Here is a 19,251-nt window from a genome sequence, read left to right on the forward strand (position 1 = left end):
TATCTTCTTGGAAGTGCACAAGTGGAAAACTCAAAGCAATTTAGGATTGCCTAAAACAAGATAACAAGAAATCCACTGTCTCCTTAGTTCAACAGGATAGTACTTCATATTTATACCACAGTTTAACACCATCTCAGTACCTAAGATTTCCTATACTGTATAGAATGAGGAATCTGAGAAGTTATTCCTGTATCGTATGATCCATTTACATAAATGTCCTCTCAATTAGTCCAGACTTTGAGAAGCCCCATAAAGTCAGGTGGCTAGCCTCTTTAGTAGAGAGAAACATAGTTTTACTGCAGGAAGAGAATGGTCAAGAACAAGCAATTGACTTCACTAGTGTGAAACTTTTCTCCCAAGAGACTCGTTATTCAAGGACTGAAAAAAGAATGGCTTTCCATCAAATGGACTTTGGAGAGTTTCAGGTACTATCTCCAGGGGCAGGAACTTGTATTAGAGACCAAATAGAGATGTCTACACTAGAATGAGAGAGAGAGATAATTTGTACCGTAGGAGATGGTACCTGTCCCTGCAGCCATATACATTTACCATTTTTCATTGACCTTGGCAACAGAATATGGCAGTATATTTTTTCATGAGCAGAGGAATCTTTTCCACTTTCAGGAGAGGGACAAGGTAATGTAATGACGAGGGCTCTTTAACTCCTGTAAGCTGGAGCATGGCTGGACAGATGGTTTTCACTCTACCTAACCTAACCTTTCCTTGTCTCACTCAATCACTCCAGCAGCATTATTTGTCCTTTATCTCCATGCCTGGACTGAGATTCATCTGGAATGAATCTAGTTTATAGGGTGGGAATCTGGCAATGGGAATGGAGGTATGCAGCAGCAAGACCATATTGTAGCATGTCCTTTGAAATGAGAGCCTGCGAGGTGCTAAATATTGAACTCTTCCATTTTCCTTGGCATGTGGTTCGGGTTTATTGGTGATTCTGATGGATCTGCACCTGGGGAAAGATTTTGATCGCGTGAGAAAGAAGCCATTTGGAAAGCAGGTTAGTAGACAGAGGGCTATGATTGGTGGAGGGATTTATGGGTGGGTTCAAGAACCTTATAAAGCAGGCTCCTTTCCCCAATTAATTCACCTAAGTAAGGGAGCCCAGAGGGAAGATCTGGCAGAATTATTAAGGTAGCCTGATGGAGACAAAGAGCGTCTGTCATGTTTCCCTCCGGTTTTGGCTGGTCATTCTCTAAAGTTGAGCAATGCTCATGGGTTTGGATTTGCCGAGTTTTGTGCAAACATTTTTTTTCAGTTCCTCCCCAAACCTTAAATCCTTTGTGCTACATTCTGCCCTCACTTACATCCCAGAAATCCTGTTTTGTATTACAAGGAGTTGTCCAAGTGTAGGAAAGCACAGAATTTAAGTCCTCCTGTTTAAGCAGAGGCTTTTCCCCTCTGCAATGAAAACCCCCCCAAAACTATCCCTTTCTGTGAAGAATAGCCCGCATACGGGCTGGAAAGTCCAGACTTGAAGCTCATGGAGTTTATGTAGAATCATCCTGCTGGGGAGTGCCTCACCATGGAACAGGAGCATGCACCTCCAACATTTCCAGGGAATGTCAGATCTTGGGACATCTTCAGGTGGCTGGAACATTCGCTCACATACTTAGGTGCTTCAGCACTATTGCCTGGTTTCTCCCATTCCCTGTCTCATTCATGACAACATGACTTCCTTGGGACCCATGTTCCTCTGGACTGCTGACTCCCTACAAAACTACATCACTGCTTGGGTGGCAAAATCCCTACAGGGGAATGGAGGAGGAGGAGGAGGTCACAAAGAGCAACTAGTGCCTTAGCTCTCATACAGTACAGCAACACTTTATCCTTCAAAAGTGTGTAGCCTCCATTTTGCATGGGAGGTTTCTATAGCATGAGAGGAACTGAGGAGGAGCATGGGGTTTAGGCTCAATCTTCACATACGTATCCAAATAAAAATGGATTAAGTCACTAGAATTTCCACTGTTTTAATCTCCTCCAAATGAAAAAAATAAACCTGACTGGATGATTTGGCCCAGTCTGTATTCTCCTCCTGTTGGATTCTGTAGGCCAGGGGTCGGCAACCTTTGGCACACGGCTCGCCAGGGTAAGCACCCTGGTGGGCCTGGCCGGTTTGTTTACCTGCCACATCCGCAGGTTCGGCTGATGGCAGCTCCCACTGGCTGCGGTTTGCCGCTCCAGGCCAATGGGGGTGGCGGGAAGCGGCGCAGGCCGAGGGATGTGCTGGCTGCTGCTTCCCGCCACCCCTATTGGCCTGGGACGTGCCGTGGCCAGTGGGAGCCGCGATCAGCCGAACCTGCGGACACGGCAGGTAAACAAACCAGCCTGGCCCGCCAGGGTGCTTACCCTGGCGAGCTGCGTGCCAAAGGTTGCCGACCCCTGCTGTAGACAATACATCCATGACATCACAGATACTTCCATGGCAAGAGGTGTAGAATTATGACTACAAGACTGAACAGAAGGAAGATATGAGGGGAAACTCCCTTCAAAAAAGGTGATTTCAGAAAAGGGAAATGAGGAAGTCTAGCTATCTACATTTTGTAGAAACCTCACCGCTTTTCCAGTCTTTAAATAGACTTTATTGCAAAGGGTGTGATTCTGCTCCCACTTACACTGTGCCAATCAAGAGTAAATCCACTAAGTTATCTGAGTTTTAAACCAGTTCATAGCCAGCATGAAATAAGAATTAGACCCCAACCATATATACAGTACAGTACTGTATGTGTGTGTGAATAATTAATTGAAGTTATAATTATATTACTCATTATAGTGGCAGAGAATTTTATTACTTTGGTGAAAGGTTAGTTAGGCTTTTTTCTGTTTTGACTGTTTCAGCACATCAGGCAGTAATTTAGCATTCAAGCTCAAAGTCTTTTTTTTTTTAAATGAAAAACTGTTTAGTGCTCCCGGGGAGAAAAAACAAATTTCCCTTTACCTGGTTCACCATTTTTTGCTTAAGGGACAACGGATTGCTGAGTTGGCTCCCGGAAAAAAAATTGCTTCGTTGTACAAAAGGAAAGTTTGCATTAAATCATTTCAACTCTTTGAGAATTTTTTTTGCATTTTCTTTCTCGTAACATTACTTTTGAATGTGAGATGGAAGCAGTTTTGCTAGTGATCATATAGCAAGTCCAATTCAGTATGGATGCGCTTTTTAACTTGTCAACGATCCTTATCCCCGCAACCATCCAAACAAATTCTCCTCTTCCTCCCTCTTCTCCTCTCGCTGTAATGATTATGTTCACAGTGCACACAGAAAAGGTAGATAAAACCATAAATACTCTTGCAGGAAGGTTGCAATGTACCATTACTTTATTTCTTAGAATTCAGAACAACAACACACAAGAACCCCAAAACAGAGAGAGACAAAGCAGGCTTCTCCCTAAAACAGAGAGGCACAACTCACCCCACCTTACTCTAGGCTGGTTGGCTGCTGACAGATGGATGCTAGACCCAGATTGCCCGCTTCCCTACAAATGTCCCCGGCCCTGCCAGCAAGCAGGGCCAGGAAACCTCCCGGAAATTTAAAGTGACAGTCTACAATTTTAACAGAGTTTTTATTATCTTAACTCTTGGGCCTGATACTACCCAGGGATCCCACTATTTTGGATGACATACTCACCCAAGTTGGTTATCCCAGGGACTGCACAAGGCTGAACATAGTTTGTGCTGTTGAATAGAGAAACTTTTTTTCTCTATTTGAAATCCCGTTAGGGCAGCCGTCCCAAACTTTTGAGCCACTCCCCTCCTTCTCTAAAACAAAGCCAATCATCTCCCCTTACACCCCACCATGGTATCAGAGCAGCATGAGGGAAACTTGCAGGTCCCTGGTTTTGTGCCCCCTCAGCTGGCCTTTCATGTTCCACCAGGGGGACATATTCCACACTTTGGGTAGACCTGCTACAGGCAAACCCACTTGCACGTTTCCTGGCAGGTGAGTTTGCCCTTTCAAAGCATGAGGCAAAATTCCCACACCACTTTGGGTGTAGCCAAGCATCATCCCTTCTCCTCTCCCCTACCCTCAAAACACAGGGCGGGTGGAGAAATCCTGGCCTACATTGAAGTCAATGAGAATTTTGCCATCAGCTTCACTGGGGCCAGTTTTCACCCCAGATTTTCAGTCTGAGGCTGCAGTCTACTCCTTGATTCCAGCAGCAGCAGCATGAGGAGGAACTATAGTGACAAACCACTGGCTTGAGCCCCAGACTTCCATCGTTATAATCAACTCTCACGTCACTTTAGGACTTCCCTGTTACTTACACTTGAGCCCTGGGTGCCCTGAAGCTTTAGAGTTTACATAGATTTGGGTGGCTTTGGGCTTTCCTGGCAGCAGCATGCCATGCTCTGTGGGGCAAGACTAATGGGGAAGCTCCAGAGAAAGTGTAAAGTTTGAGATGAGCAGCCGCTGGGCCCTGCCGAGAGCCAGCCACCTGATCTTCGAAGGCAGGGAAAGCTGTGGGGCACAAAAGAAAGCCTGGAGCATGTTTGGAGGGAAGATTGATCTAATCCGATCTGAACCTGAAAAATGGTCAGTTTAGTTCAGATAAGGAGGGTAAAGGATGATTCTGGTGTATTCTAGCCAGGAATTGACATGCTGCAGTATCTGTTGTCTGACAGTAAGATCTAATTTAGCAAGGCTGCAAGGCCATTAGTTTTAAGGTGATAGCAGCCTCTTCTTTTCCCTTTAAAGAGAGATCTTTTGATCCTGTATGGACAGTCACTGTCTGTTTCTTTCTTTGTGTGGCATAACCCATTTGTTTTACCCCGGGGATGGAGCGTTTGATCTGATTCCTGGCCTAATGGTGGAAAATAGGAACAAAATGGTGAAGATCAGGGTTTGCATTATATGCATGGCAATATAAAAGGAGCTTCTGAAGGGGGAAAAAAGTCCTTCACAGAGAAAAGATGCGTCTCTGACATGGATGTGTGTTTCTGTGTATCCCGGAGACAGAAAGTGAGTTTGTAGTTGAAGAGCTGAGTAAAATGTGACAAGATTATGGGGTTAATCAGAACCAGGCAAGCAGGGCCAGGGGTATGGGTGTCATTTGCATATGCTGTCATTACTAGGCCTAGAAGCAGTGCAGTACAAAATCCTTCCCAGGAAGAGCTTTTCAAAGGCCCAATGTCCATGGAGACTAAGAATTAAGGGTTAGATACTGGCTAGCAGAAGGAGCAGAAGCCACTCAGACCAGGGGTCGGCAACCTCTGGCATGCAGCTTGCCAGGGTAAGCACCCTGGCGGGCCGGGCCAGTTTATTTACCTGCTGATGCGGCAGGTTCGGCCGATCGCGGCCCCCACTGGCCGTGGTTCGCCGTCCCAGGCCAATAGGGGCGGCGGGAAGCCGCGGCCAGCATATCTCTCACCCGCGCCGCTTCCCGCCACCCCTAGTGGCCTGGGGCGGCGAACCGCGGCCAGTGGGGGCCGCGATCAGCTGAACCTGCCGTGTCAGCAGGTAAATAAACTGGCCCGGCCTGCCAGGGTGCTTACCCTGGCGAGCCGTGTGCCAGAGGTTGCTGACCCCTGCCTTAGACAATTGGAAAATTATTTTAGGGGATCCAGGCCCCTAAGGGTCAGTGACCTTTCTCTTTCATTTTTACTAGGTTTTCATGACTTTTGACATTTTTACCATGACAAAATTATAGCCAGGACATGTGCATCCAGCAGGCAAACAGGTCAGGATTTATCTTTGTAGATCTACTGTATCTGTTTGAGACTCATGCCTCTCTTCTAAAAACAATCAGGGATGATTTTCTGCCACAAGAAACAGCTACTAAATCTTCTCTTTGCCTTCACCTCAGCTCAAAGGAAACCACAAAACACACCTTTTCTTTTGCCCTGCACACTTACCGTAGTTCAATGCTTCTTCCTGTTCAACTTACAACTCCTCCCCTGCCCCGCGCCACCACATAACAATCCAGTACTTTGATTTGATCTCTCTATTACAAATAGTGTATATGCAGGAAAAGTAAGTAGCCATTGGAGTTCACAGATACTGTCCCAACGCCAAAAGACCAGTCTCTTACCTCTTAGACTCTTGTCTGTCACACCTTTATCGCACTATACTGCTGTCTGATATGCTTTCCCCTGCCTGTGCAATGCCTAAATGTGCCTTCTTGAGCACAATACGGGGATGATATTCACCTCCCGGCCTGGGATTTGTTTTCATTGCCCACCAGAGATTCATGGTTTTGCAGAAAGGGGGTCTGAAAACAGGAGTAGCGTATGTGCCATCCAGCATTGCCTGGCATAGGGCCTGCTGCTGCTCCACTGAAATCACTTGGATCTTTGCTACAGTCTCTAATAGAGGCTGAATCAGGCCCACAGAGAAGAGCCATTTATGGGTCATGTTCTCTGTTGGTGTAAATGGAAATAACTTAATTGAAGCCTATGGACACGGCTTATTTACACCAACAGAGAATTTGGCCCTATGTCTTCAGGATGTTCTAAGTATCGCCCAGCTCCTGCCTTTCAAGGACATGACCCTAGAGAGGTTGTGGGAACAGACAGGGCTAAACAATTCAGGGATACAACATGGATTGGAAACTTCTGCTGCCAATCCCTGTTCAATTCCATCTGTCTACTGAGGGCAGTGTTTATTGCCTTAAATATTGTACCCAGGCAGGTGATGGGTGTAAATAATGAGAGAGAGGGAAAGAAAATGAAAGAAGAAAAAAACATCTAATTTTGTTCTACAAAATAATGAGCAAAAGAGCTTTAGAAGATAGAAACCCACTCATTCCCCAAGACTTTGTTCCTCGTAACTGACAGGGTACTAACTCTTTAAAAGGAATAGAGAGAGCACTGCAAGTGATAGAGAGGTGACTTTCCTCTCCACAAAGAAGATCTCCATCAGCAGACTGACAAAAACTAATGGGAAGAAAATAATAAAAGGAGTTGAATAGGACCAATCTTTGATTTTTTGGGGGAGTGGGGGGGAAGAAAGGGGGGATGGGAAGCAGGCAGGAGGTGGGGGGGTGTAGGATGGGAAGGCACTGTTACATGAAAGAAATATTCTTTGCCTTCAATTGCAATGTTTTCCCAAGCTTGTGTTAGCAGATTCCAGGGGGGCAGAAATCAGTTTTAAAGTATCACAGGAATCCTGCAAAACTTTTAATTGCCAGGCATCTATGCTCTGTGCATTGTAGTTGAGTGTGGGCCCAGCCCTACATAGCGCAGAGTGTCCCGATGGCCAACTGAAGTCAGTGGCTTAGCCCCGGACAAAAGTCATTTGGCATCTCCATGAACCAAGTCCTGAGCCCAAACCCAGCACGTGAGACCAGGGAGGAACTAGAAGAGCCACGTTCTGCCCTGACCATGTTGAGTATTACCTTACTCTGAAAGAAGTCCCATTGAAATCAGTGGTATAGCTTGCAGAGTAAGGTACTACTTAGCATGAGTAAAGGTGGCAAAATCTGGCTCAAATTATTTCAAACAATAATAGTGTGATACATCCTGTGCAATGCCTAAATGTGTCTTCTTGAGCACAATAGGGGGATGATATTATCTTCATTTTACTAAGGCACAGGAAGGTTAAGGGACTTGCCCTGGGTCACACAGTAAGTTGGTGGCAGAGCTGAGAACTGAACCACAAATCTCCCAGTCCTGTCCTTTTATCACAAGATCAACATTTCCCTTTAAAACACGCAACCCATTAGGGAACAAACTGAGGACAAAACAGAAAAGGTTTTGAAATTTGCTGCAGAGGACACAGTATGATAAATGTGTTTCAGGGCTGCTCTCTAGAGAAACTGGAAACAAAACAATGAATCCATGATAATTCACACCTTGGGTTATTGTCCTCTGTTTAAAGAAGTTGTTAAAAATTGACTTAAGTTACATGGAAATAGCACACTTTTAGTCCAAAATAAGAGTGTCCACACGGAGAACTGAACCAAAATAACTAAAGGTGTGAATCACAGCCATCCTATTTACTTTGGTTCCAGTTTCTGTCTAGACAAGCCAAAAGTGAATGCTGAGTCCTACTGAGAACTGAAGCAACGAGAACCAGCCATGCTGTTTTTTCAGAGTGGTTTCATGTTCACATACGGTGTCTTCTTTTCCCTTCTGATCTATAGGATTGCTGTAGGATCTGAAAGATCTCATCCTGTAGGATTTGACCATGCATCTTTGAACTTGAATCTCTAGAGATGAATGGTTAGTACATTAATTCACTCTACCACCTCATCCTCCCTGTTGTTTATAACTAAATTGTATTCCTGGGACCCCAGCAACCATGTTCTAATTAGATCCCTTTGTGGTGTGTTTCATTTGGTCATTTATTTTATATCCTTTCTAGCTCAGTTTCTTGAAACTATGCTCACCAATCTATAAAGCCTGACAGCCAGTAAGCTTTTTACTTGGTACATATCTCTAACATTTATGTTCATTGAATAAAACTGCTGAAGGAACTTTGCCTTCCCTACGGTGAAGAGAAATTTACCGAAGTTACATCTACATAGAAGCAACTACAGCTAAAATAAACCCCTATGTATTTTTCATATGTAAGATAAAAATGCAAAGGGGGATTTTTGCTCAAGACGACTGGCTAGACAACCCAGTCTTGCAGATATTCACTGTTTCTCCTAAGTGATGCCACATACGAGGCCTGCAGGTGCCACATTTCAAATCATATGAAATTACAAGTTAGCAAGCGCTCTCTCCCCATGGGCTCAAATACTATTTCTTAAAGGCTCAAAATAGGACATAGGCTGGAGGGGAATTTTATACTCTCTGAAAGGGAATTTCTGTGTTCACTTAGAATGACATATGTGATCTTTTCTCCCCTCAAAATGTCCCTGGAAAATTTTTATAATTGAGGACATGTCTATTATATCTGCAGCCCCTCTTGTGTGATACCCTAGTCAACATCTGCTTCAGACACAAATAGAACCAAGAGCTCCATGCTTTCCTCCAACACTCATCATTCTAGTGCAGCAGTGTCCAGAAACAGGGGACACTCTACTTTTGAATAATTTGCAATTCTCTGCCTGCCACTCCCACACAACAAAATTCCAGATGCTAAAATAATCCATGAGCACTCCTTTCAAAGCCAGTTTAAGCTGAAACAGGTTCACAATCTCCTGAATGTGCAGTTTCATTTAAAATGGTTTTATCATCGCCTGGATTTGCTTTGTGTTCTTCTTCCCATGTGATTTGAGACTGATTCCAAGCAACATTTCCCAGTTTCTGCATCAAGTTCTATTTCCTTGTGCTACCTGTTCTTCAATTCTCCTTCATCCCTGATAAATAGCATCATCCAACAGACCAGCAGGACTAGGGCAATATTTTAGATTTCCTATAATAGAACTCAATTTTTGTTTCAGGCAAAGTGTAATTTTGTCTCAATCAGCAGTCAGTAACCACATCGCCAATTAGATTGAAGTACACTTTACAACAAAATATGCAAAATTACTGAGAAAAAATTCACAACACAGACAGAAGCTCGATTGTGGGTAAAATAAATATAACCGATGCATCCTTCAGGCTGCAGCATTGATTATTATTTATTATTACAAACTCTTCAAAACAGGATGATTTGATGTCAACATGTTATTTTAGGAAGTGCACAATTGAAGAAAGCATTCTTTGCATGGATTGAGTCATAAAATATGTTTGCTAAGAAGAGATGTGCACTTTTATTTGAAATGATTTTGAATAATAAAGAGGAACTAAGACAATCTTGAAGTATGATAGTTGGAAAGAACATCCAAGTTTGTAAACAGGTTTCAATTAAGAAAGAATCATTTTTTGTATGAGGCTAGAGTTTCTCTCTCTTGCTTCTCTTTTTTTCTTCGTGTAAAGTAAAATTCTATCTGGCTGAACTTAAAAAAATAATACCGAGTACTAGCAAATTTAGGGTCACTCTCTCAGCTGACTTTGGAAACTCCTTGTGCATAGCAAGAATCAGTACTGTCTACTTGCATTGATCTCCTTTCCAAGCAGAATATCATCATGCCTGATGTGACATATGGAATGAGAAGAAAGTAATAATGAAAATCAATGAGTCTAAATATTCTCTGCTTTTAACTCCCCAGTCAGTCTCTATGGTTGTGGGTTTTTTTCCCAACTGCACCTTCCTGTTTAATTCATATTATCCACAGTGCTATACAACAATATCTCAAAAAATTCAGTGTCAGTTGAAAAGCACAAACATTCAAAAAGCATTTTTCTCTCTCTGTATACACACACACACACAGAGAATTTCTTTTCGAATGTTTGTGCTTTTCAATTGAGTTCAGCTGACACTGAATTTATATACACACACCTCAGATGGATAGGGCATTGAACTGGGACCGAAGGTTCAATTCCCGGGTCTGCTGTGTGACCTTGGGCAAGTCATGTCCTTTCTTGGGCCTCAGTTTCCCCATCTGTAAAATGGGGATAATGATACTGCTCTCCTTTGTAAAATGCTTTGAGATCGACTGTTGTAAAGCTCTATATAAGGGCTAGCTATTAAGGTTATTATTATTATTATTATAGTGTTTCCTAGAAGTGCCAGACACAATCAGGGCCCTGTTGTGCTAAGCACTGTGAAACCAGAGTAAGTCCCTGCCTCAAAAACCTGACACATGAAAATAGCCAAGACAAACTCCACAATCAAACACAACGATAGACTGATATCCACCTGTACAGAATAAGGGCCCAAATACAGAGATGCAAAGAAAAGAAGCCATTAAGCCCATACTACTGCAAAAGCTCAGTCTTCGGGGTAGTGAGAGGGGTTCACCATTGTTACCAACCTCTATCCTCTACCCACGATACTGCCAGGGTGGACAGCTGTGACTGCGAACAGAATTCACATAAGTTCTGCCAGTGGGAACCTTGGAGGGGAACTGCTGCATCGGCCTACTGCTACTGCCCTCATCGCATGGTTGTCAGTGGGAATCTACAGCTTCCATTTACAGGAGAGAAGCAGGAAGTACACTGTAAATGGACGTTGTAGATGCTTTGCTACCCCAACCAGAACTTTCTCCATCTTTAGGGGCCTCTGCCTATATTAGCATACACCAGCCATGAATTTGGCCCCAGAACGAGCGGGCCATAGATCCTTTATTGTACTTTTCAACTTCTCATCACCTCATAGAAGTGATTTTTTTTTATGATGATGATGTCAATATGAAGGAGGGGAAATCTAGTAACTGCTCACTATGTAGGTTTCCATACTACTACTACTATGTTCAAGAAATTCAGGATCACTGACGATACCTAGCTAAAAACCTTCAAGTGTTACATTTATATAGCTATATATGTGTGTCTATTTATTTCCCTTTAGGAAAAAAGCCTAACTTTTTAGTGCTTGCATGATTCCAAATATTCTTCTGAAATGCTTCTAAAATCATTTTTAATTTTCAATTAAACGTGCAGGAGATTTTCTAACAACTTTCAAAAGAGCCAAGGAACAAATCTAGTTGGGAAAACCACATATAATTTAAAATAAAAATTGGCTATCACAAAAAGAAAATGTGCCTTTTTAAATACTCAAAGGCACTCAATATACTCTACAAAAGCACGTGCACACAGAAGACTGAAAATTAGTTAAGTATAGTGGCTCAGATAATACATTGATGAGGATGATAATAAATAAATATTCATTTTTTTGGTGTATCACAATGAATTTACTTTCCAATTCAGGAGTGCTACACTAGGAAGGAATCTGGCACATTGTGTTTGGATGTCTAACCCATTAAGGCTTCTTGAATCAGTTGTTACGTAAAAAGAGGAAAAGGAAAGAATTGTATTTAAAAAGTGTATTTCTTTAAAAGCCCAACTTATCATTTTAGGTACCTAGAAAGTAGCAGCTTTTGTCCTTTTTCAGGAGCAATTCTAAAGTATTACAAAAGCAAACACCCTTGTGCGTTTGGCTGCACATGTATTCTCTTAACAGTTCACCCTATTTCATGCAACAGAAAGAATTATTTCATTGACCGGTGTAGGATCAGCAAACTATGTAGTTTCATCGAGTAGTGCGGGCACGATCCTGTATACTGTGACTATACATAAAGGGTCGGAGAGGGCTCCTATGTGCTGACATGGGGGTTGGAGTGAGCAACAGCAAGACCGGTACCTTTGTTATTATCACCAGCTATTTACCCCTATGATGGACAGGCTCCTGGAGCCGTCACCACAGAGCAGGTCTGTGGCCTATGCAGGTGAAAGATGATTCCTCCTACTGACCCCTGCAGAGTTTCCCTGTGTCAAGTCCCTCTATTTGGGCTAGGCGTGGAGGACACGATTTGCCCCGAAGGCTTTCAGAGCTTCATTTAGAATGTTATGACTCACGACAAACAAGCTGCTCTGATTGACATTCTGTACAATCCCACTGACTTTTCCCCTTATTGGGGTGCACAGAGTAACAGTCACTGCAGAATCTGGATCTAAGAGGCGCTTTAAATATTTCTTAATTGAATGCCCAGTTTAGTATAATATAAACCCAGCAATTTGATTTACCAGTACTTTTATCCCACTAAAATTGTGTGCTACAAAATGTGAGCCTAGAGTCCATGGTTTGACCAGATATTCAAGACCTCAAGCTCTTAGGGATTTGGCAAAGAATAAATATAATGCACTGCTGCTCGTGAAGGGGATGGTAGCAGATATAGACCCACAGTACTATTCCCTGATTTTAAAGAATCAGTGCTTAGACATCTGTTCTGGAGTTATAGTAAAACAGCTGAAAATTAAATAGCTTGCAAGTAGACCATGTCACTGATAAAAACAATGTTTTGTTTTTAAAGGTTTATATTTTATAATGCCAGGAAGAAAATTCTCTCTTTTCCTTTCTCATTTTTTTTTCTGAATTAAACTTCTTTAATGCAAGAGAGGAATTTATTAACTTCAAAGTTGCATAATGACAATAGTTCTTTGATCTTGAATTCCATCAAATTTCAGGTCAGCTTGGGAAAGGCAATGAGCAATTTAGTTCAATAGTCAGTGACCTAAAACCAATGACTGAGTGCCTTAAAAATGATACTTCAGCTTTGGAATGACAAAACTAGGGAGACTGACAAAAGTTGCACAGTGTTCTATACCAAGACAATAAATACTGGGCATATAAAGCTAAATTCCTGTTAGCAGTACAGGTGCTGGCAAAACAACGAATTCTCAAGAACAGGCTTATCAGCTGGAAAAAAAAAGGGGGGAACAGAGTCTTGTGTAATCTATAACCTTTATAAGTACAGCATATATAGGCATATTAAATAGAAAACAAAGACTACATTCACATATTGAACAATAGAATTGCAGGAATACATATCATTCTCCTATAATCTGCAAAAATATTCCTTGGAGTCCCCAGCTAAAATGACACACGCACAAAAGTATTCCAACAACTAGAAACAGTTAAAATTTTAAATGAAGAGAAATTCTGAGAATGTATTGGGTATATGACATTTGGGGGTCCATTGTGCGCTGTGTCACTCCAGCAAACAAATTAAAATTGCAGTAAATAGGGGTCTTTGTCTTTAACTGAGGAAGAATGTGTGTGCATTTGATCTTGACTAGCATTGCTCCTGCAGATTCCCAAGCATAAGACAGATGGCAGTGCAACCAAGCTAGAATATCGGCCTGCGTTCGCTCCCCCTGGGTCTAACTCCTATTATCCACTTGTAAATTAACCTGTCAATTTATCAATCAACACCATCTTGATTCTCCCCTATTCCACTGCCCAGCATTGCAGTGAATTTGCCTCGTAAATAACTGGGAGCCCCATGTTTGTTAGTATTGTGAATGAGTTTATTATCACTTTGATGACTGCTATGAATCACAAATGCTGCCGAGAGCCTGATAAGAAAAAAAGAGTACACTCACACATTAACAGAGTTGAAACTATTTGGGAGATAAAAGATGGAGTAACAATGATAGCAAATCATTTCAATTGGGGAAAAAATGGACTAAAATTGTATTTTTTTGTGTGTGTTGGGCAACTCTCTGCTAAAAGGGAAAAAAATAAAAAGGAATAGTTTCATCTGTAATGCTCAGAAGTGTCTTCGGTGCTACATTGCGGGGCTGTGGCAACTTGCTCCTAGAATTTCTGAGAGACTATTAGATTGCATGGCCTATTTTCAAATTTCAGAAGAAAAAAAGCTGTTCTTTTAGATGCAACAAGTATTTATGTTTATGCTATTTTAATACTATTCAGAACTGTAAGTAAGTTATGATAAGGAAAAGCCAATGCGTTTAAACCAAAAATAAATACAAACAAAACAGTAGGAAGGGAGAGGACTATGGATTAAAGACAGTGGTTTCAATACTGATCACTTATAGAAAATGCACTAAAATAACAATGTGACTATTTGTTAATTATGCAATTGTTTTGTTTTTCTTTTGAAAAAGTTTCAGAGTATTTGTTCAAATGAGTTAACTTTGTTCTGATTCAAAAAATGAAGGACTGTAATGTCAGATGACAGCCTAAATGTAACATACCTTAATGACTTTAAATGTTTTGTAGTATTACATAGTATGAAAAGTACAATTGATTTTTACAGATTTGTGTTCAAAAACTCACCTAGTTCAATAACATAGCAAAGACTTTATAAGGTAATACATGTGCCTTTGTAGCCCATTGAAACATGTACCTCAAATCAAAGTAAGTGACAGATTAGATGTAAAAGTTAGAAATAGCTAAGCCTGTGTGTCTCATATTTTGTATTAAATGTAAAATCATGTTCTACAGAAGTTACATTTGGAACTTAAAATCATAATATAAATGTATGTTTATCTAGAAAGTTAGATCACGATAAGCAAAAAGAAGCAAAATCTGTTCTGTTTCACCAGTGTAATGCCAATGAAACCACTGAGCAAGCAATGGGTAAAGAAGGGTAGATTCTGAACGTAGGTTTATATGTTAAAAACAAAAACTCAGTTACAGACTTTCAAAAGAAACCAACAAAATTATCTTGCTTCATTCTTTACATTCTGCTTCTTTACCCTGCTAGTTATTTCTCGTTTATTCATCTCTTATCATATTCTTTTAGCATCAATAGTATTTTTAGAGTGCTACCGAGAAGTTAGTGGCAAACTTCAGACAACTTTTTCATTTTACTTTGCAAAATATCCTGTAAAATCCAATTATTTTATAAAAATGCACTTGGTTTGGACTGATACACTATCTATACTTTTTTTTTTTTAGATCTATTTTAGTCAAGTCTTTCCAATCCACCGACAGTTTCTGGGCCTGATTCTGATCTCAAATCCTGCATAAATCAGGAATGATTAGTGATGCCAGTGGAGTGTCACAGTTGTAGAAGTGGGGTAAAATTAGATCAGAACGAGGATCTATATTTATAACTACAGAATGTGTAATTTGTAGTAGATTAAGATTTAAAAACCACAGCATTTACAGAACTATTTCTCAGAGGTTTTGTGTATCTGTACTGCAAATCTACAACACACACTTGGTGGAACACGAGTGGTAAACAACACAAATGCACACAGAGAAGTAGTTGTCATACAATAAAATCTCTGGCACAATTAAGGTAAAGGAACAGGATGTATGTTCAACATTGTTATGCCCAATATATCATTGGTGGAAAAGTAATGGAAAGTGAAATTATTTGTTAGAATGCAATTTAGGGAACCTGATAGGTTGTCCATTTTATTCAATTTATAATTAAGATAGTGTTTAAATTTGAAATGAATTCTATATATGCATGTTCAATAGGCTATAGCACAACAATAAGAATGGAATCACATCTCATTTTATCATAAATTGTGTAATAAGCGATAAGGTAAAAACTAGGGCTACAATCCTTCCAGCAAAAATGAAAGAGAGCGACCTCAATTGCCCTAATTCATTCTGCTTTTTTTTTTTTAGTCTCTTCATTTTCCCTCTGTTCACATTATTAGCTTACACATGAGTGCATTATTAGAAAATAACAAAGCCAAACGGGGAGCCTTGGAAGAAGTAGGAGATAGGATCCCCTCTACAGCTGAAAAGTATTCTCATTTCATTTGTTAGGAGTTGCAAAAATAGTTTTATTGCCAGGGAGGGACAATGACCTCTCTCTTTCAACAAGCTTGGTGGTTGGTCTTTTGATGGAAAAAACAAGGGGATACAACATCTGGTAATTTGTGTTACCGGGCTTAGCTGAAGGTCTTAACGATGTAAGCAGATTATTTCTGAAGAAGAACAAAAAAAATTCCGGAAGACTCAATGAACTATTTAAAGTTATTAGCCGGTGCATTCTGGCACTTCAGCACTCTTTTTGGATTCCTTTTCTTTTTAGAGGTACGCCTTGGGAGCAGATTGTTCTAAAAGGAGTTCTACCACCTTCCAACTCCACAGCACTTTTCTGGTGGTCCTTGCGTGTTCCATCATGCATGCTGGGCCCCATTTTTTCCCCCTCCATTGCAATGGAGACAATTATTTTTCTGATTACGTTTTCTCCTGCCGAACATTAAGAAGCCTGTACCACCCGTTCTGGGCAGGGAAGGCTGAACAACGCACATAGCAGCAGTCGACCTCAGATTTTAAACAGTGGTGGGGGGGGAGAAAAATTGATGGGTGGAGAGTGAAGAAAAAGATAAATTATGTGTTCACTTGTCCAGGAATTTCAGGCTGAAAAAAAATGCCCTAAGGAAAACATTCTTCGCTTCCCCACTCAACCCATGCAAATTGCCTTAAAAAGTCTTGCACAATTTTAGTTCTTTATTCCTTCCTTGAGTTCCTATACTCCAAATATTTCAATTGCCAGTAGTGTGGTGGTTAAAATATTTGCTAGGTTGTATAGTTTTCATTGTAGGAAATTGATCCATATTTCCCACACAAAGAAAAGTTATAGAAGAGTCTATAGGTTTAGATTAAGGAACATGTTCTTCAGAAAGCCACATTGTCAAACAGAACAACTGGCCAAGTTTTGGAGAGGAGAATACAGGTTAGGTTGAAGATGGAGCAAACTCACTTATTAGGGTTAAGCTAAAGTTTGACTATAGCCACAATATTTCAGTTTGAAAACTATTGTCTTCATATTCATTTTACCAAACATCTGCAGTACATAGTGAAATTTTGCATGTAGAACTTTATCAGGGAAGACACAATAAGTAAATATGCAAAACCACAAACACCAACCCCAAATCTTATGTTAAAAGCTCGTTATACTGTAGATTTCAAATGGAAAAAGCAATGAAATTCAACAGAAATCTGAATCTCTTCCAGGACATTTTTATGACCCACTGTTAATTGCTAGCTGTCGTGTGTTTCAGGTTTGTATTTTCCCAGATTTATAGAGTTTAGGGGCAGTTCAATAGTTTTTTTCACAAAGATAAACATCCACATTAGAGTCTAAAAAGAATTGATCATTTCTTTTTCCATTGGTGTAAATCAGAAGTAACTCTATTGAAGCCGATGGAATTACACAAGTGTAAGGAGAATTTGGCCCACTTTCTGTAAACATTGTACCACACTGGTATACGGCACAGTACCTTAATGTATATATAAGCCCAGTTATAATGGGCCAGAGTTTCAGTTGTGCTCAGAAGCAACCATTTAGACACCAAGTTGCGTGGTCAGATTTTCCCAAAGAGGTTAGAATGTTGGGTAGGGAGTATTTTGAAAATTGGGCTAAATAAATGTTTGTCCTGGGACAACTCTACCTCTTAAGAAGGCAGAAAGGATGGTTTGGGGTTTACGTTCTGAACTAGAGTTAGACAATCTGGATTCTTTTCGGCCACCGCGCTCCTCAGTAGCTTTGGGTAAAATACACGCAGTATGTCCTCACTGCTTTTTTAAAAAGGGGTAGGGGAGGGAGGGTTCATAACTCAGGTTAGCTAACTCAAATTAAAATCGCAGCGACAACGTGTCAGGTCAGTTTTTAAACTCGGGGGAGCATCTTGAGTTCCACCCCAAGCTCCCTTATAGGCTTTAATTGAGCTACCAAGTTAAAAGCCTCACTACCGGGTCTTCACTGTTATTTTAAGCAGAGTTAGTTAACCAGAGTTAAGAGCTCATCTCTTGTTGCAGAGAAGCCATACAGAGCCTTGTGCCTCCAAGTGCTAACTGGGAGATAACAGTAGTTAACTCATCACTGTGTTGTTCATTTAGATCCGCGCACCGCTTTGAGATCCTCAGATGGGAACGTAGTATACATGGGTAAAATATGACTATTTTTCTTTGTGGGCAGCTTAGTAAAGCACTGTCACCAACCCTCAGGATTTTATCATGAGATTCGTAATATCTGATGTTTTATTTAAAGCCCCAGCTCCCGGAGACAAGAGGTTACACTTGAATCTCAGCACCTTTAAAAAAAAAACGCTTCTAGCCCTTGCGATTCTGAAGAAAAAGCTTGAAATGTGGCCTGAGTGAATCATAAAGGCTAAAAAGCCCCAAAAAATAAAGAAAAAGCATCTAAAGTGAAGTTTCTTGTGGGGGGGGGGAGGTGTCTTGATTTTTTGAAACCCATCTCATGATTTTTTGGACCCTGACTCATGATTTTTGAACCTCTGGGGTAAGCCATAGTGGGAAAGGTGCCACGTACAAGTACAGTGGACCACTAAAGAGTTCATTCTGATCTTAGAGATTTTACAGGTATCAGTGCTGTTCCCTGTACTTAAAATGGGAAATAACTGCTAGGACAAATGTTTTATTTCGAAACTGTAATGTACCTTTGTGTGTGCCCGCTGTATATTTATTATGTGCTTATTTTCAAAAAGAAAAACAAATAAAAGTTATTTTCTTCTTATTTCGGAACCCTACTGAATCTTGGTTTTATGTTATATTATTTCGTCCACTAATAATTAAGGGTCAGATCCTATAGGCTTTTCTAGGGAAAAATTCCCACTCAAATCAATGGGAACTTTGCTCACCTGTGTGTGTGTGTGGGTGGGGGGGGGGGCTGCTGTCTAGTGCCCCCTTCAGGGCTATGAGTGGTACTGCACATAGTCCCTGCTTTAGTCTGCAAAGTTTGGCAGCCAGTCTGGGGCAGGGTAGCCTGTGCTGTGAGCTTGGCATCAGTCTTGCTATGAGTCTTGGCATCTGCCCCAGAACAAAAGCAAGCAAGCCTTCTTAACTGACCTGGTGGTTCTTGATTGGTCAGTATTTTCTCCTGGCCTTTCTAGGCTTTTGGAGGACTGTCCTATTGGTCACCCAGGCTGAGTGGATTTTCCTTGGGTGGGGAGTGTCAGGTCACTAATGCCTCCAGCAGGGGGCACAGAAGACCTGATAGACCTTGTCACATGTGTGAGGATTGTAGGATCAGGTTCAGTGTATTGGAAACCATTATTGTAATACACTAAACATGG

The 19,251-nt window shown here is 41.0% G+C and overlaps 1 long non-coding RNA gene across 1 annotated transcript; it reads left to right on the plus strand.

The window, feature by feature from the left end:
* Positions 1-230: 230 nt before the first annotated feature.
* On the plus strand, positions 231-18,625 carry LOC101953140 (uncharacterized). Its single transcript, XR_006175966.2, has 3 exons — positions 231-1,015; positions 8,094-8,172; positions 15,146-18,625. It is a non-coding gene; the product is annotated as an uncharacterized LOC101953140 (long non-coding RNA).
* The last annotated feature ends 626 nt before the right edge of the window (positions 18,626-19,251 follow it).

This window comes from Chrysemys picta, chromosome 10 (genome assembly GCF_011386835.1).
Source record: "Chrysemys picta bellii isolate R12L10 chromosome 10, ASM1138683v2, whole genome shotgun sequence".
Lineage (NCBI taxonomy): Eukaryota > Metazoa > Chordata > Testudines > Emydidae > Chrysemys > Chrysemys picta.